At 39.3% G+C, this 24,806-nt stretch overlaps 1 protein-coding gene across 1 annotated transcript in view; it reads right to left on the minus strand.

Annotated features, from left to right (window-relative positions):
- LOC308692992 (uncharacterized protein) overlaps nt 1–24,095 on the minus strand; it is a 35,279-nt gene extending 11,184 nt beyond the window's left edge. Inside the window, exon 1 of the mRNA XM_081369672.1 lies at nt 24,050–24,095. The gene's annotated coding sequence lies outside the window, so the exon portion shown is untranslated. The remainder of the gene's footprint in view (nt 1–24,049) is intronic.
- Nucleotides 24,096–24,806: the final 711 nt, after the last annotated feature.

A 24,806-nucleotide genomic window follows, 5' to 3' on the forward strand; every position in this document is an offset into this window, starting at 1 on the left:
GGACATTTTCTAACTTTCCAAAGGAAAGAAAGTATAAGACTTTGTAATGTCCATTTGTTTCCATTGCACTGGACAGTGAATAAACCCTCTCAGATACCTGTCATATGGAGGAACTAGCCTACCTGCAAGTGCATAAATAACTTTACTTCATTTATACTTGTATGCTTTATGGCTGCAATATAAGTTCAGGATTCCACATCTACAGAAAGGCCTACAGAAGAGTCTGCACAGACAGAGGAGACATAGGCCTACAGGTGGACAGTGTAGAGCCAACTTTTCCTTTTTATTTGTTGCATGAGGCATGTGTCTAATATCTCTTGTTGCAGGCACTTGACCACTGGCTTTTCTTTAAGGCGGGCATACACTGTGCGATTTTCGTTCTGACTCGTGCGACTCTTTTTCGGGTCGGGCCGATTTTCAGCTTTGTCGTGCGTCGTTTGTCGTGCAGTGTTCGTGCAGTGTACAGGGGGAAACGAGAGGCGATTAACCTCTCACGACCGGCAATCGGATGGTCGGATGAATTTCAGGCATGTTAGAAATTTTGGTCGCTCCTCGTGACTATATCGCACAGTTGAAGCAGAGCTATGAACCGATTGCCCTAAACTCAGTGTTTTTTCCCTCACTGCGCCTGCGCGAAAACAGTTTCATCTGCAGCAAAAAAAAAAAAAAAAAACCTAACCCTAACGAAAAAAGGGAGATCTTTAAGTTCTGTAGTTCAAAGCTATCACTGTTGCTTACCTCCAGTTCGTGTTGCAAAATGGATTAACCATTACCCACTTCTTCCAAGCCACCTGCGATGTCCTACACTTTGCCTCTTTTATTGTTAAAAAAATGTTTGGAAATAAAGCTGTTTTTAATTTTCATTGATGAATTATTGCAGTGTTCGGACATATTATAGACTGTTAATAATTAATTATATGTATAATTCATTGTAATCGACCTAAATGTTTTAGACAATTTTTAATGAGGAGAAGTAAAGCTTCTATGTAGGCTAATATTTTATTATCCTCACAGCGCGTTAGTTATGCGGTGATGCGCTATGAAATTGTTGCGTGGCTATGTAATTATAATAGCCTATCAGTTTAATAATAAAAGTAGCCTTCCCTAATAATAATAATAATAATAATAATAATAATAATAATAATAATAATAATAATAATACAAGCCTACTAATAATTTAATATAGAAATTGGAAATGCTAAATCTTCTTGATATTGATAGCTGATGCTTGTTTTGACAATATCTCTGGATAGGCTACATGATATCGTCCATAGGCGCAACCCGGCACGAGGATTTATCGCGCTGATTCGCGCATATTTCACACGTATAGTGTGAGCAGTCAAGTCGCAGCTCGACGTTCGGACCGTACAGTGTGAGCACATAAATCCTGAGCTTTGGCTTTACATCGCATGCGATCTACTCGTTCAGTGTGAGTAGGTTCCTTGCTGAAATCGCACAGACATCGCACAGTGTATGCTCGCCTTTACAAAGAACAATTTAAATAAAACTCAAGGAACTAAGCATATTTGTCTTTTATTAAACATTTAATTAAATTATTTTTTTTTTGGCAATGTTGTGTAATATGGCACATGCAGCAATGTCACAGGCCCTGTCAGGTGTGCAACCCTCAGACTTCTCAGACACTGAAATCTTCCCTTTAGTTAGCTGAAGTTCATTTCATTGTGTGCCCTTGTCCTGGCTAGAGCTGCACTGTAACTGGTTTGGGTCAGGGAATGGGGTCATAAAACACCTGTCTGCAGGAACATGTCATAATCACCTATGAAAAAATGCAGTTCTGTTAGGATCAATAAGTGTATGTAATACAGTGAGCTTGATATTTAATTGTGGAACTTTCCTCACCACTTTCAAATAATGTGCAGGAATGTGAATCTCTGAAAATTCTTAAGTCATGCACAGATCCTGGCCTTTTTGCTTTCACATTTGTGATTATGGAAGATTTTAGTCAACTGCCTTTTTTTTATTTGATATAATATTATTAATCTGGAATATTAAGAATCCCAATAGTAACTGGGCTGCACATTTACATTGTGAACCCCCTTTCTGTTCACATAATCCCCTTCATTGAGGCCTTGATGGCAGCCTATAGTCTAGCCTAGTCTATGGTACCAATCACGTTAGTGAAGCCTGAGTGACATACTGTAATCGGCATGGTCATGATTGTATGATCTTCATAAAAAATTATGATAGCCTAAAGAAATTGCTTTAAAAAAACTGCTTTACAACATTGGGTCTTAAGTGGCTTGGAAATACCAAAAAACAAAAACTAAAACTGTTTTTTAAAGCTAAAAGCGCCAGGTAAACTCCGAATGACACGACAGACAGCACTTTCCATCAAGTTCTCCGCATCTCCAATAGTGTAAAGGAAAGAGCCACTCGCAAATAATCTTAGGGCAATGCAAACAGTTTGTGCTGTATTTAAAGCCAGACTCCGACAACAAGTCGAAAATAAATGTGCGTTTCCAACAATTTAATAATGTAAACGACAATCTCACGAGTCACAAAAAAAAAAAAAAAAAAAAAAAACATCTCAGAAAGTGCACTATCGCGCTGCGCTGGACTTCCCGTATCAGCTCCGCTTATGAAGCCGCGATCTAATCCTGTTAACATGAAATAAGCCTCTGCTCCCGAGCAGGTTTGAGCTTGCGCATCTGTTGCTATGACAGCAAGTCCAGGATGAGCTTCGAAGAACCAAACGATCCAAGATCATGCCAAATCGCCAACAATCAAATCCAGCTAACTAAGTTAGCGACCTACGAAGAACGAGCCCCAGGCCAGAAGCTTTGGCTCAGTTTGGCTAGCTTACGTTTTCTGAAACTAAGGGAATTGTTAGTGGGTATGGGAAGGAAGGAATGAAGATGCATTTCTTCATTTTATTTTAAATTATATATTATACTATATTAATAGTATTTCTAGTTACGTTAAGGCTACATGCATGTATTAAAGCAGAGTGCTCTGGGTAATATTTTATATCCTGTCAAAACATTAATCATTGCATTTGTATTTTTCAAAGATGTCAGGGAAAAAGCAAAAAGATCTTTTATTGTCAAGTGCCCTCACTTTTGTGAGGTTCAACCCTGCAGTTTCCCCCACTTGAAAGGGTATGCTTGCCTCTGAAGGTTTGGACTGGATTTTACTCAATGACCAGGAATCAATTCTTTCTTTTCTTTCTTTTATTTGATAGTTGTCGTGGTCAAAAGCAGGTAAAAAACCTTAAACACAAACACAAGTGGGTCAATAAAAAATACAATAAACCCAAATAACCATAATAAGACATCATAACAAACGATCAAATACTTAATTTTAAACACTAGAAATTAATCTTGACAATAAGTAAAAAAAGAAACCTCATATCTAAAGCACCCAAATAAATTGAAGACACTTTTAAAACACTACTCAAATGAGTTTAACCTTAAACTCTAGCAGCGTTAACACAATACACAATCCCACACTTTCGACTTTTACCCTTTTAAAATCTTTACAATACATTTCTTTTAACTGTACTTTTAAACCTTCATGATGTTAAATGTATAACATTTTAGCTTACAATTCAAGCACATGATTTTTTTTTTCTTTTTTAAATACACACATTTTTCCCCAAGTATAACTATATGATTCACTTAAATGTTAAAATCCACCACACTGCACAAACGAATGCTCACCGACTCCTTCCTTGTACAAACAAGCTTTAGTCCTGCAGTATCATTTCCAGGCCCAGTTTCTCCACACATCTTCCCAGTCTGCTTACCATGCTGTGAGTGAATTCCCCTAATCACCAGATTCTTCCCACCTGGTGGCTAACTAGCTTCTTCTTCTTCTTCTTCTTCTTCTTCTTCTTGATTGGCGGTTTGCAACTATTTCTTGTGCATTACCGCCACCACTGGACTGGAGTAGGCACGGGAGTTACTAGCTATTCCCAAACTAAATACCAGCACGTTAAACTAAAAACAAAACAAAAAAACAACAAAAAAAACCCAAACAAAAAAAAAACACTTATATCCTTTTTAACAGGCCTGTACTTTTCAAAAAAAGAAATAATAAATCAAAATTTTCCCTTGAGCTTCTTTTCAATAGTGTTTTAATTTCTAAAGACATTTTCTTTGTTTTCAACTCATTAACAAGCCTCTGCCTTGCCTCATTGTATTTATGACAGTGCAATATTACATGCTCTACTGTTTCAGGTATATTGTTCTGGCAATACTCACAATTTCCATCTCCATGCTTTTTTATTAAGAACATTGTACTATTCAACTTTGTATGACCCAACCTCATCCTTGTTAGTATAATTTCTTCCTGTCTTGATCTGGTTATTTGTGTGTCTTTTCCCACTTTCCCTTGTATCCTATAAAGATGTCTTCCTGTGTACCCATTATCCCAAATATGTTGCCACTTTTTAATCGTTTTCGCCTTTACTATACTTTTTATTTCTGCTTTACTGTACTTTACATCTACATCTATATTGCTTTTGTCTGTTGCTCTCTTTGCATGCTCATCGGCCAGTTCGTTACCCTCTACTCCTATATGGGCTGGAACCCATAAGAATGTCACCCTCCTTCCTGATGCTTGTATTCCACTTGCCAGCTGTAAAATTTCGATTAAAATATCTTCCCTTGAATCAGACCGATAATTCTGAACACTAAACATTGCTGAACTTGAATCAGAGGCAATCACTGCCTGCAGACAATTGTTAGACTCTATCCACACGAGTGCTAACCATATGGCAACCAGTTCAGCAGTATACACTGATAGGTCATCATTTATCCTTTTTGCCTTTGCTATTCCCATCTCAGGGATTACATAAGCTACCCCTACTCTCTTTTCAATATTTTTAGACGCATCTGTAAAAACCTTTACACACTCTTTGTATTTTCCTGTTATATAATTTCTTACCCCATACTTATCCACTCCATCTTTCTTTCTTTCCTCCAACAGTCCTAAATCAACCCTCAATTCTTCCAACATCCAAGGAGGCACTCCTGGATATGCCACTGTAGGGCTGATGTTCAGTGACCCAATTCCCATGTTATTCACCTTATCTTTTATAACCCATCCATAACTTTTAACTTTCATACTTTCTTTTTCCTGACATTCTCTTAATACTGTCTGAGACATGTGGTTCTCTTTATGACCCCTGATATTTGCCCAGTATACCAGTGCTAGCTGGTCTCTCCTCAAATGCAGTGGCATCTCACCCACCTCTACTTGAATTGCAGCTACTGGAGAAGTTTTTATTGCACCACTAACTATCCTCATTGCTTGATTTTGCATACCATCAAGTTTGCTCAAGCTTGTCTTGGAGGCTGATCCATATGCTATACAGCCGTAGTCAAACACTGATCTCATTAGCCCTGTATAGATGGTTTTCAATGCTGACCTTGTAGCACCCCAATCTATCCCGCATAGACACCTCATGACATTTAGTATCCTTTTACATTTTTCTACCATCTTTTGGATGTGACATGCCCATGTTAACCTCTTATCAAACCAGACTCCCAGATATTTAAAGATCTCAACCCTCTCCAACTCTTTACCTGACACCATTATTTTTAATTCTCTGCAAATTTTTTTCCTTGTAAAGAACATAACCTTTGTCTTCTCTATTGAGATTCTAAACCCCCATTTCACTCCCCATTGCTGAACTGCATTCACAGCATCTTGCATCTTACGCACAATAAACTCAATGTTCCTTCCCTTCTTCCACATTGCACCATCATCCGCAAATAACGCTACTCCATCTAGGCCTTGCAAGTCTTTAAATATCTGGTCTATCATAATTACAAATAATAAAGGACTCACAATGCTTCCTTGAGGGGTTCCATTTTCTACTCTAAAACGCTCACTTATTTCCCCATCAATTTTAACTCTCACTGTTCTTTCAGATAAGAAGTCTCTGACCCACTGATACATCCGTCCCCTAACTCCCATCTGATTTAATTTAATTAATAGTCCTTCTGTCCACATCATGTCATAGGCTTTCTCTATGTCAAAAAACACTGCCACTACAGTCTCTTTATTCACTTGAGCCTTTCTAATGGCTTCCTCCAGGCATACCACTGGATCCATAGTACCCCTTCCCCTTCTAAAGCCACTCTGGTAGCATTGCAACAATCCTTTTGACTCCACCCAATACATCAGTCTATCATTTATCATTTTCTCCATTGTCTTACCCATCTGCGATGTCAATGCTATAGGTCTATAACTGCTTGGACTATGAGGGTCTTTCCCTGGCTTCTTAATTGGTACAATGATAGATTCCTTCCACTCTTTAGGGATAACTCCCTCCATCCATATCTTATTATACAACTTCAACAGGACATCCTTACCACTATCACTCAGATTCTCTAACATTGAGTAGCATATAGTGTCTTTTCCTGGAGCTGACTTTCCTAACTTCTTCAGTGCTCTATTCAATTCTCCTTTTGTGAATTTCTCATTCAAACTATCATTTTCCCCATTCCCATTCTCAAACACCCTTTGATATTTAGACACAGTTTCTTCTCTCCCTTTTCTCTCTTCATAACTAAGGTTTTCTGAACTGTGTACTTTAGCTAGTGTTTTTCCTATAACTTCTGCTTTCTCCTTACTAGAAGTTATACTGTCATCTCCATCAATTATCACAGGATATCCATACTCCCCACCGTTTCCTTTCATTTTCCTAATCATCCCCCAAACCTTCTCTATTGGAGTAGTTCGTCCTAAAGAATCACAAAACGTCCTCCAGTACTCCCTTTTTGCTTTCCTGACATTTTGTCTTACCATTGCTTGCGTTCTCTTGTATTCTATCAAATGTTGGAAATTGTGTGTCCTCTTAAGTAATCTAAATGCCTTATTTCTTTCTTTAACAGCTTCCTTGCACTCTCTTGACCACCATGGTACTATTTTATTCAGTCATTTAGGTTTGGATTTTGGAATAGTGGCATCCGCTGCTGCTATAATGCTTGACCTTATTTCTCTAGTTAACACTTCAATACTTTCACTACCATCAACACATGATAGCCATTCCTCACTTAGCTCTTCAAACTTATTCCAATCAGCTTTCTCCACAAACCACTTCTCTACTTTCACTTCTTTCTCTTTCTCCATCTCCACACCTATGTGTACCTTTATAGGGTAGTGATCGCTTCCCACTGTATTTCCTCTTAACACCTCCCATTCACATTTGTCTGCCACATTTCTCGTGCCCAAGGTTAAATCTATTGCTGACTCTTTTCCCTTAGATACATCTATCCTTGTCCAAGTTCCATCATTAAGACATACTAGTTCCTTCTCTTCTATAAATTCTTCCAACACATTCCCATTTGCATCATCTTTATCACCCCATAAAGTGCTATGTGCATTAAAATCCCCACACCAAATAACTCTGCCCTCCAAATCTTTCCAAATTTCCTCAAGCTGGCTACTTTTTAACTGATTACATGGGTTGTAAAAATTTATAATTTTAATATTACCCTCTTTTGCCCACACTTCCACAGTGACATATTCCAATTCCTCTCCTTTCTTAATTTCCTTGTATTGCAGCCCTTTCTGTATAAAAGTCATGATCCCTCCACCTTTCCCATTCTCTCTATCCCTTCTTACTGCATTATACCCTTTTATGATAAAATCTAGCCTGGGAATTAACCACGTTTCTTGGACACATATAATATTGGGTTTTTCCTTAACATCTTCCACATACTTCTTAAACTCCTGGCCATTCGCAATTAAGCTCCTGGCATTCCATTGGAGTATTATTAACACCATTAAGAGGATCCAACCCATGACTGTGATTGTTGAGTTTCCTCAAGGGTTTCTCTAATATTTTCCCACTGTAACCCTTTTACATCCAAGTACTTCTCAGCAGTTTTTACTATAATCTTAATCCTTTCAGTCCTGCTAGTCGTCTGGGCTGAGCAGTTAATGATTTCTGCCATGAAAAGCACAAAGCCTATTTTGCTCACTATCAATGTTTCTTCCTGAATCCTGTTACACTTTACACATCCGTCATTGTCTTTACTCTTGTTCACTGCATTTTGCGGTATCTTTGGTACTCTTCTGGCTGCTTCAGCATACGTGATTTCCTGATTCACTTTAACCTTCTGAACTTCTTGCATTCGCTTGTACACTTCACACCCACCATATGCAGCACTGTGCTCTCCACCACAATTGCAAAATTTTTTCCTTGCCCCTTCCTCACATTCATCATATTTGTGTTCACCGCCACATTTACTGCATCTTATTTTTCCTTTACATGCTGCTGCCACATGCCCATATCGTTGGCAGTTGAAACACCTCAAAGGGGGTGGTATGTACATCCTAACATCGTAGCTCATGTACCCTATAAAAACTTTCTCAGGAAGTCTTTCTTCTTCAAAGGTAAGCAGTACTGAGAGACTATCACATACTACACCATCTCTTTTTGTTTTTAATCTTTTTGCCTCACTCACCTTTACATTCTTTATATTTGTACACATTCCTTCCATTGATTCCTTCTCAGGGATTCCTGTTATTACTCCTCTGATTCGGCTTTGAACTTTCTCCCCTTTTACTTTCTGTCCATTTAATGCATTTGCCCTTACTGCCTTCTTTTGTTGCACCTCTTCCTTACACTTTATCAATAATGATCCATTCCTTAATTTTTTCACACTATTTACATCCCCTATTTCCTTATGTATAGCTTTCGAAAGTTGTATTGGACTCCATCCATCAAAATTCACTCCCTCCTGCACCAGTGTGATAAACACATTAAACTCTTTTACTTTTTCCCTATCTTTTACCTCAGAATAATCATCTGATATTTCCAATGATTTCTTTTTCTTCCGTTTATTTCCACTCACACCCGCACCCTCTACCTCCATCATTTCCTACTCCGTCCTTCCTCCAGTCCCACGTGGCGCCCCTTCCGGCTGACTCAGGAAACGTCACCTGGCTAACTAGCTGTCTGCAGCTGGGAGCCACACCCAGTACCAAAGCACCTAGGCTGAAGGGGTGTGGTCTGCAGCTCAGCTCAACATTTATCACTCAAGTGGGAGCCCCCTACCCCTGTTATCAAGGCATCAAAATGTGCAACAAACACTTACAACACAAAACACATTTCATAAGCTGGAGTGTGTACTCTTGTGTACACACACACACACACACACACACACACACACACCTTACTCTAATATGTAATTTGTTCACAATGTCCCACAACACAATAAAACATTATACCATTTCGACTAGTCATGATGATGATAATGAATGCGGCTGTTTACACTCAGGTACATTACCATGTTTTCTATGTACAACATTATAAATTTAATTAATAATCCCACGATTATAATGAACAACGCGTTATGGTTATTGTGTTATTGTGTATTACTCTCCATTAGGGCTTCTCCCCTAACTGCATGTGATCTCACTCCAAGCTTTTGATAAAACTTGAGAACCCTGCATCCAGACTTTCACGTTTCCATGGTAATCAGTCACTCGTGCATCAAGACACGCCCATGCTCGCACCGGCGCTGTATCCATCATTTTCATAGAGGTCGCAATGAGTTCAAAATGGCAAAAAACTCTACACTACTTTTTCACGAAAAAGTCAAGCACTGTTGTCAAGTCAAGTTGTCGTGTGGTATCCGAATTGTTGCACAGTGATGAATAACTCTGCTTATTATTACAGATTAGTGTTGTCAAAAGACCCGGTACTTCGGTACCAAGTCGGTACTATTTTTTTTTTAAACGTCACGGTACTAGGTTTTCTCAAACCCGGTACTTGATGCGCGTGCATGCCTGAAGCGCGTGCAGTTGCGTCCTCTTCATAAAAGCGCTGATGGCGATCGGCGGTGCTGCTGCTGATGTGGTGCTGATGTTTTTGCGCGTACAGATACGTTAATTCAAATGGCGCGCGGCAAGCGCGCTCATAATAGAAGCGGAGCGCTCGCTTTTCCATGCGCGTTCATGGATGCATAGCAACGACAGACGCCACGGGAGTACAAACGCTTGTGCGAACTGCGCTCTCCATGACGACGAGGAAGTGTGACATAGGCCTATTAATTTATTTCTAGCCCTTGCATTAGCTTTACTACTAGATATATTTATGGAGATGAGAAATAAAAAGCCGTCATTAATATCAGTCCGTCAGAAAAGCAGTTCTAGTCTTATTCTTGGCTGGATAACTCTTAGCAGGTTTAAAAAGCCCTTTTAAAGTTAAATATGAATACAGTTTTGGATTAAATAAAAGTATAGTCAAGTCAAATAAAACATATTTTATCTCCTGTATAGTTTGGTAATGCTACAATAAGATACCATTCATTAACATCACTTAATGCGTTATCTAACATAACACATTGAGTGAACAATATATTTTTACAACATTAATTAATGTTTGTGAATGTTATTTAATACAAACACTTGATTGGTCATGTTTGTTCACTTCATTCATTGTGCATTAAATAATGTTAACAGAAATAATGTTAACTTTTGATTTTAAAAATTTATTTTTAAATTAACCCCTAAAGGAGAATAATTGCGACAGTATATAACTAGGCTATTGTTTTTTTGTTAGGTCATTTTATCTAATGTTATCTAACAAATGGAATCTTATTGTAAAGTGTTTTTAATACTACAGTTTCCATCTTTGTAACTGTGATATACACTTTAATATAATTATGTAAATTTCATCTAAATTAAGCTTTGGTACCGAAATTGGTACCGAGAACCGTGGATTTTCACTGGTATCGGTACCGAATACTGAAATTTTGGTACCGTGACAACACTATTACAGATGTATGGACTCAGTTGAATAATTAACAAGTTTTGTTGGAAATTGAAAATGTTTGCTACGCGCAAACATGCGCTTATTTTCAGTCTTTCTTTTCTAATTCGTAATGTCTTTTATTTTCACAGATATGTTATCAAAGCCCTTCAAATTAGAATAAAGATGGTGATTGTTAATGCTGAATTTGTATTTTAATGCATTAATAGCCACTTGAATCATGCAGCATTGTAACGTGTAGCCTACATGATGTCTACCATACTGTATATAATTTGGTAACACTTTACAATTAGATAAAAACGTTTGTAGATAAAGTTGTCTTGAAAAAGCCTAACCAGAAAGTACTTTTAAAAGCTTGGAGTTTGACTTAGCCTACACAAAAAAAAAAAAAAAAAAAAATTGAAATATGTAAACAATATAGTACAATAGTGTGCAAGAACATATCTTTCTTTCTTTAAAGGGGACATAGGCTATCATGCTAAATCCACTTTTTTTAGCCCTTAAATGCATTTTGTTGTATATTTGGAGTGTTTAGAAGTACAGAAAAGATGAAATTATTCTCTTCAGGTGCTTCGTTGATATCTTTATATTCTGTTTTGGCCTTATTTTTCAACCTGTTCCGATTTTTCTGTTATCTATGACGTTTTGTGAACTATTACGTCACAGTATTTGCAGCGGAACTGCCAAATAAGGACATTGACTTCCAGCCCAACACTTCGAGCAATCCGCCATTTTTATTTCTCGCTGCAATTTTGTAGTCCAAGCTAAAAGATGCAGAAGTTACGAGAGGGTAAGTTAAAATGTTCGGTTGTTGGAAGTAGTAACCCACACACTTCATTACACCGTCTAATGTAGATGAACTGCCGCGCTTGTGACAGGGTGCATGTTTAAAGGCCGTGTTGCAGGTTTTTTTTTCATCGAATTTGTGCAGTTTACTTGTTGGTAATAAACATTTAAACTGTTATCCATTGTATTTTATGTTGTTGGGTATCACAAAGCGGAATATAATACGAAAAAGTAGGTACTATCTTACAGCAGTTTGCAACGATTCTCCTTTCCCCCACAATGCATTGCATTACGTCACGTTGGGGAGAGAATTTACCAAAGCCCGCGGCCCGCATTAATGCCGCGTTCCAGGCAACCTGTAACCCGTGTTTTTCCAACTCGTAACTGGGAGTACATCGACCTAGTACGAGTTCACGGGTGGGAAGTCACGGGTTTGACTGCCGTTCCAGTGCACTTTCACGGGTATAAGGTTGGAAAAACACGGGTTACAGGTTGCCTGAAACGCTACAAAGTTGTGGTTTGAAGTCGTGATTTACGTGCTCAAAAACCTGCCTGGAACGCAGCGTAAGAGTGACTAGAAAGACGAGTAGCAGACGAGAGTATTCAGATAATGTTAGCGCAGATTATAGATAAATACATAGATATAGACAGACAGACCGATAAATAGATAGATAGATAGGCTACTATATAGTGAGATAGGCAGACAGCCAGATAGCATAACGTTAGCATAGCTAGCTAGCAGCTAGATAGATAAATATATAGAAATATATAGGTAGATTGACAATGGTGAACTAATGTGTTTGTGCTGGTGTAAAAACTCTGGATGCTGAATGAGGCACGTCACATCTGGTCGCAGGGTGAGCTCCTCGACCAGCGACCAAAACGCACTCGCTTCCCTAACGTAACAGCACAAGCTTTCCAACGCAGTTTCCATGGGACGGCACCGCCGGCGCCCACATAAAAACACAGCGACAGACACGCGGCGGCTACGTTTGCAACAACATTTTCACCGGAGGAAGAGATAAACGCTTAGAAACACCCATATAGCTAGCATGATGCCTTTTATTTCTAGATGACAAGGACAAAGTTTACCAGTAAGTTACTACGACAAAGATTACCGCTACTTATCTGAACTAACGTCATGATCACTGCCACTAGATATAAAGAAAACGTTGATTTTTCACTCTGTGCTATTCAAGGACAGTAAAAAAAAAAAAACGTGTCGTTATTGTGCATTGCTGCTCGTAGACTAGCTCCAGTGCTCATTGCTGCGTTGCTAAATGATAGCAACTCACCAGGACACTTCACCAACTCTCCACTCATTCTCCTCGGACCATGCATTTAATTATTAAGTATTTGCGGCATTCCTAAATCCGAACCACTGAAGACGCAGTGGCTGAGTTTGTTTTCGAAGAGAATATTCCCCACGATCAACGTCAATGTTTGCGCGAATCATTTCACACCAGACTGCTTTACAAACGAGGGTCAGTAAAGCTGGTTTTGCTAAGAAGCTGCTCCTGAAAAAAATTTATCTGTACCAACTATTCGTGTTCCTGCTGCACCTCCAGAAGAAGAAGTGAGTGTAACGTTTTATTAACCTTTAGCCTATAATTAATATTTATATTAATCTTTGCAAATCGCTTGCTACACGCTTCACAATGTGGTGGCATTCAAGAGCGTTCAACTCGTAAATACGATCTATACGAGATGGCTTGAACGCACCATAATACTAGGCTGAGGCTAGCTCTCCCCAACGTGACGTCATCACCGAATTGCGTAAAAAAAACGTTAATATCAAAAACGTAAAAAACAGGTCTTTAAGGCCATTTTTGGGACATTTTAAAAATGATATACATATCTTGAGTGATTTATGTACCCATTAATCGACAGTGGTGGTTAACCTGCAACATGGGCTTTAACTGAAAGAACGAGCAGAGAGAGAGAGCCCCGGTCGCGCGATCTCTCTCTTCGGAGCCAGGCGAAAGTGTAAACAAGACACCATCTCCAAACTAGACGCTGTCTTGCTTTCTCTCCCTCGCACATATTAATCAAAATAAATCGACACGGTGGTAAAAGGTCGGAAGACCAAAGTTTCATGTGTAAATACAGTAACACACCATTGCGATACATCCATATGAAGACGTTGTTCTGCAGGCTCGTCGTCTTCATTTTCATCTCGCTCCGGCTCCGACTCTGGCTCGAACATGTAAGGCTGGCTGGACAAGTCTTCCGTTGTTGACATTTTGTTAATAACGTGTGAATAAAAAGTTTCTGTGCCACTAGATAATCGTATCTCTGCTATCAAACTACAAAAATGGCCGAACGGGGTGGAGTTGAACCGAGTGTCACCTCTGCATTCTGGAGAGGAGGCGGGGTATGAAGTGTTTCAATTGTATTTAAAGAGACCGCACCAAAACGAGTTGATCTCAGACGCACGTCAGAAAAGGGGTAGAAAAGGGGCCTGTGGAGCTATAATAATGAGGAATTCAGACCCAAGCATTGCAGTTCCGCTTTATATAGACTACAAATGTATGATTTATATGTCAAGTCAAGTCATCTTCATTTATATAGCGCTTTTAACAATGTAGATTGTCTCAAAGCAGCTTTACAGAGATAAGCGTATAATTTAAGGTAACAGAGATTGTTTCGGCTTTACAGCAGAGTTAAGTTATTTCCATCTAAAGTTAGTTTTAATTGATTTGGTTCCGTCGCAATGATCATTTGTTATTAAATTAGGGGCCGCTAAGACGACACCATTCTCTCTACACAGACTTTAAACGCGAACCTGTGAGAAACGCTGATGGCAGTCACATGCGCATTTAGAATGGGTTCTATAGTTATGTGCGTTAGAATATACGCAGGTTTGGAATTCCCTACAAGCCAAGCCTAAACAAAATACTTGTCTTTCCTTATAAATTTTGATAAGGAATTTTATTTTATTTGTTGCTTTGGGGTAGGACCGCAAGACGAATTTTCCCGACAACGCCTTATCTGTATAGTGGTAGTGGGATCCTCCATAGGGAGAGACTAGTTGGCACTTCAGCACTGCGTTGTCATCGGTCCAGGTGAAGGTCCTTCGTCAGATCTGGATACGGCCTGGATCCGGCAGGCTGCAGGAAAAACCTTGGGATAAACACAGACACTAAAATTAGCGTAGATGCCATTCTTCTCATGATGTAACGAGTACATCAGGATTTTTGGGAAGTGTTCCCGGTTCCGGCTGACCTAATCTATGCAGCATAACATTAAATTATAGAAGTCTATAATGTATTATGTGAAAGCTAGGTCAAAGAGATGTGTCTTTAATCTAGCTTTGAACTGACAGAGTGTGTCTGCTTCCCGGACAATGGTAGGAAGACTGTTCCAGAGTTTTGGTGCTAAATAGGAAAAGGATCTACCGCCAGCAGTCGATTTTGATATTCTAGGTATAATCAACTGGCCGGAATTTTGAGATCGTAATAGACGTGACGGACTATAATGCGTTAAGAGCTCGCTCAAGTACTGCGGAGCTAAACCATTCAGTGCTTTGTAAGTAATCAGCAATATTTTAAAATTTATGCGATGTTTAACAGGGAGCCAGTGCAGTTTTGACAGAACTGGGCTAATATGGTCATACTTCCTGGTTCTGGTAAGAACTCGAGCTGCTGCGTTTTGAACCAGCTGTAGTTTGTTTATTAAGCGTGCAGGGCAACCACCCAGTAGGGCATTACAATAATCTAGCCTTGAGGTCATAAACGCATGAACTAATTGTTCCGCATTTGTCAATGAGAGCATATGACGTAATTTAGATATATTTTTAAGATGGAAAAATGCAGTTTTACAGATACTAGACACGTGACTTTCAAATGAAAGATTGGTATCAAAGAGCACACCCAGGTTCCTAACCAACGACGAAGACTTAACAGAGCAGCCATCAAGTGTTAGACAGTATTCTAGATTATTACGTGAGGAAGTTTTTTGTCCAATAATTAGAAACTCTGTTTTTTCAGAATTTAGAAGTAGGAAATTACAAGTCATCCAATTTTTTATATCCGCTATGCATTCCGTTAATTTTGTGAATTGATAAGTTTCGTTAGGTTTTGAAGAAATATAGAGCTGAGTATCGTCAGCATAACAGTGAAAGCTAATTCCATGTTTCCTAATGATATCTCCTAATGGTAGCATGTACAGAGTGAACAGCAGCGGTCCTAATACTGAGCCTTGTGGTACGCCATACTTAACCTGTGATCGATGAGACATCTCATCATTTACTGCTACAAACTGATAACGGTCAGATAAGTATGATTTAAACCATGCTAGTGCATTTCCTGTAATGCCAACATAATGTTCTAATCTATTTAAAAGAACGTTGTGGTCGATGGTGTCAAATGCAGCACTAAGATCGAGTAACACTAATAGAGAGATACAACCACGATCGGATGATAAGAGCAAATCATTTGTGACTCTAACGAGAGCTGTTTCGGTACTATGGTACGGTCTAAATCCGGACTGGAAATCCTCGCAGATATCATTTCTTTCAAGAAAGGAACACAGTTGTGAGGATACTGCCTTTTCTAATATCTTTGACAGAAAGGGTAGATTCGAGATCGGCCTGTAATTGACTAATTCTGAAGGATCAAGTTGCGTTTTTTTAACAAGCGGTTTAATCAAAGCCAGCTTAAAGTTTTTTGGTACGTATCCTAGAGACAAAGATGAATTAATGATATTAAGAAGAGGATCTAGGACCTCTGGAAGTATTTCTTTCAGTAGCTTAGTCGGTATAGGGTCTAACATACATGTTGTAGATTTAGATGATTTAATGAGTTTAGTAAATTCTTCCTCTCCTATAGCAACGAATGAATCAAATTTTTCCTCAGGGAGACTACAATGCACTGCCTGATGCGATACTGTAGTAGACGGTTGCATAGTTATAATTTTGTCCCTGATATTATCAATCTTATCAGTGAAGAAGTTCATAAAGTCATTACTGCTGTGTTGCTTGGAAACTTCGGTGCTTGAAGCTTTATTTTTTGTTAGTTTAGCCACCGTTTCAAATAAATACCTAGGATTATGTTTATTTTCTTCTAATAGGGTTGAAAAATAAGCAGATCTAGCAGCTTTTAAAGCCTCTCTGTAAGTAATTGAGCTCTCTTTCCATGAAATGCGAAATACCTCTAGTTTTGTTTTCTTCCAGTTGCGCTCCATTTTTCTGGCTGCTCTCTTAAGGGCCCGAGTGTGCTCGTTGTACCACGGCGTTGGACTATTTTCTTTAATCTTCTTTAAGCGCAACGGAGCAACTCTGTCTAAAGTGCTGGAAAAGAGAGAGTTAAACGTTTCTGTTGTAATATCTAGTTCTTCTAAGCCAGTGGTTCCCAAACCTGTCCTGGAGTACCCCCAACACTGCAAGTTTTCTTTGTCTCCCTAATCAAACACACCTGATTCAACTCATCAGCTCATTATCACATGGGTTAATGAGCTGATAAGTTGAATCAGGTGTGTTTGATTTGGGAGACATTGAAAACGTGCAGTGTTGGGGGTACTCCAGGACAGGTTTGGGAACCACTGTTCTAAGCTATCTGAGATGCTGAGATGATGAAACTGATTAGGAAGATTATTAATAAAGCAATCTTTAGTAGCAGAAGTGATAGGTCTCACATATTTGTAACACGGAGTCGGCTTTGCAGCCTTGGCTAAATGCAAATTACACGAGACTAGATAATGATCTGAGATGTCATCGCTCTGCTGCAGAATTTCAACGGCATCAACATCTATTCCGTGTGATAATATTAGATCTAGAGTATGATTACGACGATGAGTAGGTCCTGACACGTGTTGTCTAACTCCAATTGAATTTACAATGTCTTTAAATGCCAATCCCAATGCATCTTTTTCATTATCGATGTGTATATTAAAATCACCAACAATTAGTACTTTATCTGCAGTCAATATTAATTCTGATAGAAAGTCCGCAAATTCTTTGATAAAGTCTGTATGGTGCCCTGGTGGCCTGTATACAGTAGCCAGCACAAATCTCAAACGTGATTTATCGTTTACACTATATATTTTTACATTAAGCACCAATGCTTCGAAAGAATTATATTTAAAACTTGATTTCTTAGTGGTTTTGAAACTATTACTATAGATTACAGCAACACCACCCCCTTTGCGTTTCAGACGAGGCTCATGTTTATAACAGTAATCTTGCGGGGTTGATTCATTTAAAGTAATGTAATCGTTTGGTTTTAGCCAGGTTTCTGTCAAACACAGCACATCTAGGTAATTATCTGAAATCATATCATTAACAATGAGTGCTTTTGAAGTAAGCGATCGAATATTCAGCAACCCAAGCTTTAGCATTTGCTCATCTGTATTATAGCTGTTTTTTTTTTATTTTTTTTATTTATTTATTTTACCTTTATTTAACCAGGTTAATCGGTTGAGAACAGGTTCTCATTTGCAACCGCGACCTGGCCAAGATAAGGCGCAGGGAACAAGGCGACATAAAATTACACATGACATACCAACATTCAAATACACAGGCATAAATATAGAAGACAATCGAATTCAGTTAAAAAGTACTGGATATTATATAAAAATAAAAATTGAAAAACTTGATAGTTTAAAAAAAAATATAGAATATCAATGCAAGAGAAATGGCAGTAGGATAATAATATAGTCTAACAAGGATAAATTGATAATGTGCAAATAGATGCAATAACAGCCATTTAGTTGATTATGTGCAAAAATACATAAAAATTTGTTCGCAAAGAGCATCAGCATGTACAATGGTCCGTCAGTAAATTTAAGAGTAAAACTTTAAAAGTAGTGATCGAAACAATAGATTCTAATTTGAGAGACTTTTGTAAAGTGTTCCAGTCATTAGCAGCAGAAAATTTAAAAGAAGAGCGGCCAAAAGAGGTGCGGGCTTTTGCAGGGTCTAGAGAAATATATTTACTCGAACGCAGATTAAGTACAGGCACTGATATTGTTATTAAAGTACTTAGGTAAGACGGTGTCTTGCCTAGTATAGACTTGTAAATGAACTGATACCAGTGATATAAGCGCCGGTTGTGTAACGAAGGCCATCCAACTAGTGAGTAAAGAGTGCAATGGTGGGTGTTGTATGGGGCTTTAGTAATAAAGCGAATAGCACTGTGGTAAACAACGTCTAATTTCTTAAGTAAAGAATTAGGAGCAGTTCTGTAGATGACATCACTAAAATCAAGCATTGGGATGATGGTCATTTTCACAAGGGCCTGTTTTGCAGGAAGAGTAAATGAAGCTTTGTTTCGAAATAGAAACCCGATCCTGGACTTGATCTTTGACTGGAGATGGTTTATGTGGTTTTGAAAGGAAAGCGAGGGATCTAGCCAGACCCCTAGGTATTTGTATTTCTCCACATATTCCAGCTTAGACCCATTCAGGGTAGTGATGTTTATTGGGCACGAAGATACAGAATGTGTCCGATTAAAAATCATGCATTTTGTTTTACTAGAGTTTAGAGACAATTGAAGATCACAGAAGGCTAGTTGAATGTCTTCAAAACTCTTTTGAAGTTTTTCTAAAACGTTTTCCAATGTTGAGCCTGAAGTGTACAGAACGGTGTCGTCTGCGTAGAGATGAATAAAAGAGTTGCCCGCAGCACGAGCGACATCATTAATGTAAACAGAGAATAACAACGGGCCAAGAATCGAGCCTTGGGGCACCCCCATAGATACAGCCAAAGGCTCAGACAGCAGGCCCTCAGACTTAACACACTGAAATCTGTCAATGAAATAATTAGAAAACCAGGAAAGGCACTTGTTTGAGAGACCCAAGGCCTTAAGTTTTCCAATAAGAATACTGTGGTTGACAGAATCAAAAGCTTTGGCCAAGTCAATAAAAACAGCAGCACAATGTTGTTTTTGGTCAAGAGCTGTTATAACATCGTTTAGGACCTTTAGTGTTGCTGAAGTGCACCCATGACCAGCTCTGAAGCCAGATTGCATATCAGAGAGGAAATGATGTGACTCAAGATGACCTATTATCTGTTTGTTGACTTGACTTTCAAAGACTTTTGAAAGGCAGGGCAGGATGGAGATGGGTCGGTAACAGTTTGGGTCTGTAGTGTCACCCCCTTTGAATAGGGGGACAACTGCAGCAACTTTCCAGTCTTTAGGTATTTCTGAAGAAGCACATGAGAGATTAAAAAGGCTGGTTATGGGTGAGGCAATGATTGCAGCTGACATCTTCAAAAAGAAGGGGTCCAGATTGTCAAGTCCAGCTGATTTATATGGGTTGAGGTTTTGTAGCTCTCTCAAGACGTCTTCAGTTTGAATTTCAGCAAAAGAGAATTGTGGGAGGTTAGAGCTAGGTGCTAATGTAGGTGCTGTGTAGTTGGGCCGGGTGGATGCAGCCAGATGGAATGCATGGCCAATCGTAGTGAAGTGCTTATTGAATCCCTCTATTATAGTCGACTTGTTTGTGGTGATGATGTCTCCTAGCTTTAAAGCCGTGGGCAATTGGGCAGAGGTGTTCTTGTTCTCCATTGATTTAACTGTGTCCCAAAACTTTTTAGAATTGGTACTGCAAGAAGCAAATTTATGTTTATAGAAGCTAGCCTTAGCTTCCCTCACTGCCTGAGTGTACCGATTTCTTGTTTCCTTAAAAAGCTGCATATCATAAGGATTAGTTGAGGCAAGTGCAGTCCGCCATAGGATGTTTTTGTGCTTACTAAGGGCGGTCAATTCTGGAGTAAACCAAGGACTATATCTGTTTTTAGTTCTGAACTTTTTAAATGGAGCATGCTTATTCAGGATAGAAATAAAAGCATCCTTAAAAAAGAACCAGGCATCTTCCACGTATGGTATCAGGTCAATGTCCTTCCAGGATACCTGGGCAAGATCTATTAAAAAGGCTTGTTCGCTGAAGTGCTTTAGAGAGCGTTTGATAGTGATGAGGGGAGGTCTTTTAACTGCGGACCCATTACGAACACATGCGATAAGACAGTGATCACTTAGATCCTGGCTGAAGACCGCTGGAGTATATTTTGAAGGCATATTAGTCAGAGCTATATCAATTAAAGTACTTTTATTTACAGATTTTAGATTGTATCTAGTGGGTTCATTAATCAATTGTGTAAGGTTGAGTGCATCCAGCTTAGACTGTATATTTTTTGAGATGTTTAACATGTCCAAATTTAAATCTCCTAGTAGTAAGAACTCAGAAGATAAGTATGGGGCAATCAATTCACATAATGTATCTATGGCGCAACTGGGAGCTGAGGGAGGTCTATAACAAACAGCTACTGTAAGTGACTTATCTTTGGAAAAGTGGATTTTTAAAATTAAGATCTCAAACATTTTGGGGGCAGACCTAGATAGAACAATGGAGCATTGTAGATTATCTCTGCAATAGAATCCAACTCCGCCCCCTTTTGCAGTTCTGTCTTGACGGAAGATATTGTAGTTTGGGATAGATATTTCAGAATTTTTTATGGATTTCTTAAGCCAAGATTCAGACACAGCTAAAATGTCAGGGTTAGCTGAGTGTGTTAGTGCAGTGACTAAGTCAATTTTAGGGAGGAGGCTTCTAATATTAATATGCATGAAACCAAAGCTTTTACGATTACAGAAGTCATCAAATGAAAGTGTATGGGGCGTTAAGTTTTCAACAGAGGTTACAGGGCCAGGATTTAACTGGACGTCACCTGAGGAAAATAGAAGGAGGAGAATAAGAGCCCGGCTGATGGCTATGAAAACAGGCCGTTTAGTGCACTTAGGAAAATAAAATAAAGGAATAGGATTATGAACATAATACAATGAATACAGAGATTTGGGAACGAACAATGATATCAATGTCTGGGTATGAGAAGGAGGTGAACTTAAGCATTGTGTAACAATAAAGGTAATTGTATCTCTAGAAGAACCAGTTAAATCAGATGAGGTTAAAGAGAAGAGGGGAATTGAAAAAACAGATGATCTTGGTTCATAATGAATGGAAGATTTACAATGAAATAGTGCAATGGTAAAGATCCAAAGCAATAATGAACGAGACATGCTGGTATTGTAGGCAGCAGAAAACAGTCAACCGAACCAGCGCGATCACCGGCCAAGCGACGCGCATGCGCACAGGGTCCCGCGTCAACACCAACACAATGCAAGCGTGTTTCTCCTGACACAGTACTGTTTTGGCGAAACAATGTGTAATCCAGTAAGTAATCCAAGAGTCCCGCTAAGTATATGTGGTCCAAATTGCAGAAATTCCAGAAAAACAGCGAGGATCCGAAAGCGTTTGGGGGCAGGGTTAGCCACCAAAGCCAGCCTGCCAATGTTTACCTCTATACAGCCGCAGATCCGCTAAATCAGCTGCCCATGCTGGAGCCGATGTCAGGGGCTATAGCAAGCAGGTCCAACGGAATCAGGAAGATTACTCACGACAAGCTCATCATGCTGGAAATCCCGCCATAGTCAGGGCACATCTGAAGAACACGTCAGCGATGCAGTTGTTCCTTTTTAGATGTCGGCAACAACAGGTGTCCAGGAGCTGAATCCCCTCCACGACCCAGCGAAAAAGTAAGACGCAAACAGGGCTAACGTTATATAATAGCCTATAATATTAGTCCCAGAGTAAAAACAATTGATGAGAGTTTTGCGTCTGGAATGTGATAGTATACTAATAAAACTTTCAAAACTTTAAAATCAGAACAGAAACATTAAGACAAAGACTAAAAACAAGACGGACTGAATACACGCCTTACACGATACACCATCTTGGACCCGTTCCACTGTAGATGTATTTTTATTTGTTGAACATCAATTAAATTTTTAACCTTAGTTGGGTTTAAACGTTTTTTGGATTTCCAAATTCGGGGAACAGACACAGTCTCTATATGATGATAGCTAGGTGAAAGAGGCTCTATGTGATGGGATTTATCTGACCTTGGTGACGCGATGCCGCTAGCAGACGGTCGGTTAAGCCAGTCTGTCTGCTTCCTGACCTGAGCCCCAGATTGTCATGTTTGAGCTCTAAGACTATGAGCCATATTACTAGAGAGAAGAGCGACACCATCCCAGGAGGGATGAATACCATCTCTTTTCAACAGGTCAGGTTTGCCCCAAAAACTTTTCCAATTGTCTATGAATTCTATATTATTAAGCGGACACCACTTAGACAGCCAACCGTTAAGCGAACACAATCTACTAACTATCTCATCACTCCTGCGAACAGGAAGGGGGCCAGAGCAAATTACAGTCCTTGACATCGTACTTGCAAGTTCACACACCTCTTTAATATTAATTTTGGTGATCTCCGACTGGCGGAGTCGAACATCATTAGTGCCGACATGAATAATGATCTTAGAGAATTTACGATTAGCAATAGCCAGCACTTTTAAATTTGCTTTGATGTCAGGCGCTCTGGCTCCCGGCAAACATGTGACTATGGTGGTTGGTGTCTCTATTTTCACGTTCCGTGTAATAGAATCGCCAATAACTAGGGCACAATCATTCTCAGTGGGTGTTTCACTGAGCGGGGCAAATCGATTTGTTATGGTAATCGGAACGGAAGAGTGGTTTTTTGATCCGCGACTAGAGCGATCCCTCACTGTCACCCATTTGCCCGGCTGCACAGGCTCTACTTCAGCCAGAACCGACTCATGTAAAGTGTGCACTATTCTATGCGCATCCAAAACATCTAAAGCACTAGCACTCTTACTATCCTCAATTAAAGTTTGGATGCGTGTTTCTAATTCTGAAATCTTCTCTGTCAACCTAACTGTCTCCTTACATTTATCACATATAAATCCTATATTGTCGACAGAGAAGCCTATACTAAACATGTGACATGAAGTGCAAGTGACAATAACAGGACAAGACATTACTCACCGTGTTTGTTGAGTGATTCTTACTCACCTGAGCTTTTTATGAACTCAAAGGCGCGGACGCGCGAGAGAAAAATAAATAAATAAAATAGCTGAGCGCACGGGTGGCGCGTTAACAGGCCAGCGAATTACTAGCGTTTTGTGCTAGTAGTACTAATAACAAAAGCTAGCGATGTCAGGTCAATCTGAGATGTTGGGTAAAATGTAGTAGTATAAACAACTAGAAATGGTAGTAAAATGATGGTTCAAAACAAAGAAATATATGGCTAAGACGGAGCTTATCGCACCGAATCAAACAAACACACTCACAGCAGGCAGCGAGGCAGACAGGAGCAATCGAACAGAGACGATCAGATCATGTAAAAAGGAACGATTTAAAAGCATGATATGTCTCCTTTAAATAAATAACACATAAGCCAATTAAGCAAAAACCTGTCAACAAAGGTCTAAAAAAAAAAAACAAAAAAAAAAAAACATGCTTGACATTCAGTCCCCCTCACTTTTAGATTGTATTTGTAATCCCCAATCACTCTTTCTTTAGGGAAAATTCTAAAGAACTTTCTATAGAAACTTTCTGATGTGTCTGTAATGTATAATAACATTGGCTCCAGAATACAGGTGTTCAAATGAACTACGAGTCCACAAGTGCTCAGTATTAGAAACAAACTAACCTGTTGGACTGTAGCCGGAGTCAGAAGAGCAGCTTCTCCTGGATCGAGTCTGAGAGATGATGTCTCTGACAGATTTCTGTCTTATATAAAGCTCTTCAGAGGGCTGGACAAACACACACAAGCCTCAACAGACCCATCAGTGCAATGCTTCATTCATGTGAAAGGTATTTGGCTCTGTTCCTGTTTTCTCTATATGCAAATTTCTCTGCTATAGGCTAGGGTTGGGCGATATCTCGATATTTACGATATATCGAGATATTTTTTAAACTCGATATGGACTTTGACATATCGTATATATCGATATATTGTTTATATTTAATTCTGATATCGCCAATTTGCTTGTTTGCCTTCTCTGTGCTGTGCTCGCCCCCGCCCTCGCGTGTTGTCTCATTCAAGTCCCCCGAGTTCGGTCAGGCACATCAATCTTTCCCCGCCCAGCGAGTGCTTGAAGTGCGTCAGAAACAGCGCGCGCGCGCGATCAGTTGTTGTTGGTATTTTTTTGTGTAGCGTCGCCTCTCGCCGCATTGCTTTTGTTTGAGGGCGCTTAAAACACTCACACTTAACATGCTCCCCTAGAAACGGGCCTGGCAGCTCGCGCCAGCTCTAGACACGTTCAAAGTTTCCTGATTGTGACGGATGGCCGAATTTACATGACACATTATAAATTAGCATTAGCCTAAGTTACCTATTCTGCTATATACATTGCCGAAAAGAAGAGAAGAAGATAAAGGTGGATAAAGACAGAGGTAAAGTGATG

Source organism: Scardinius erythrophthalmus (genome assembly GCF_964197995.2).
Source record: "Scardinius erythrophthalmus genome assembly, chromosome: 6".
NCBI classification, from domain to species: domain Eukaryota; kingdom Metazoa; phylum Chordata; class Actinopteri; order Cypriniformes; family Leuciscidae; genus Scardinius; species Scardinius erythrophthalmus.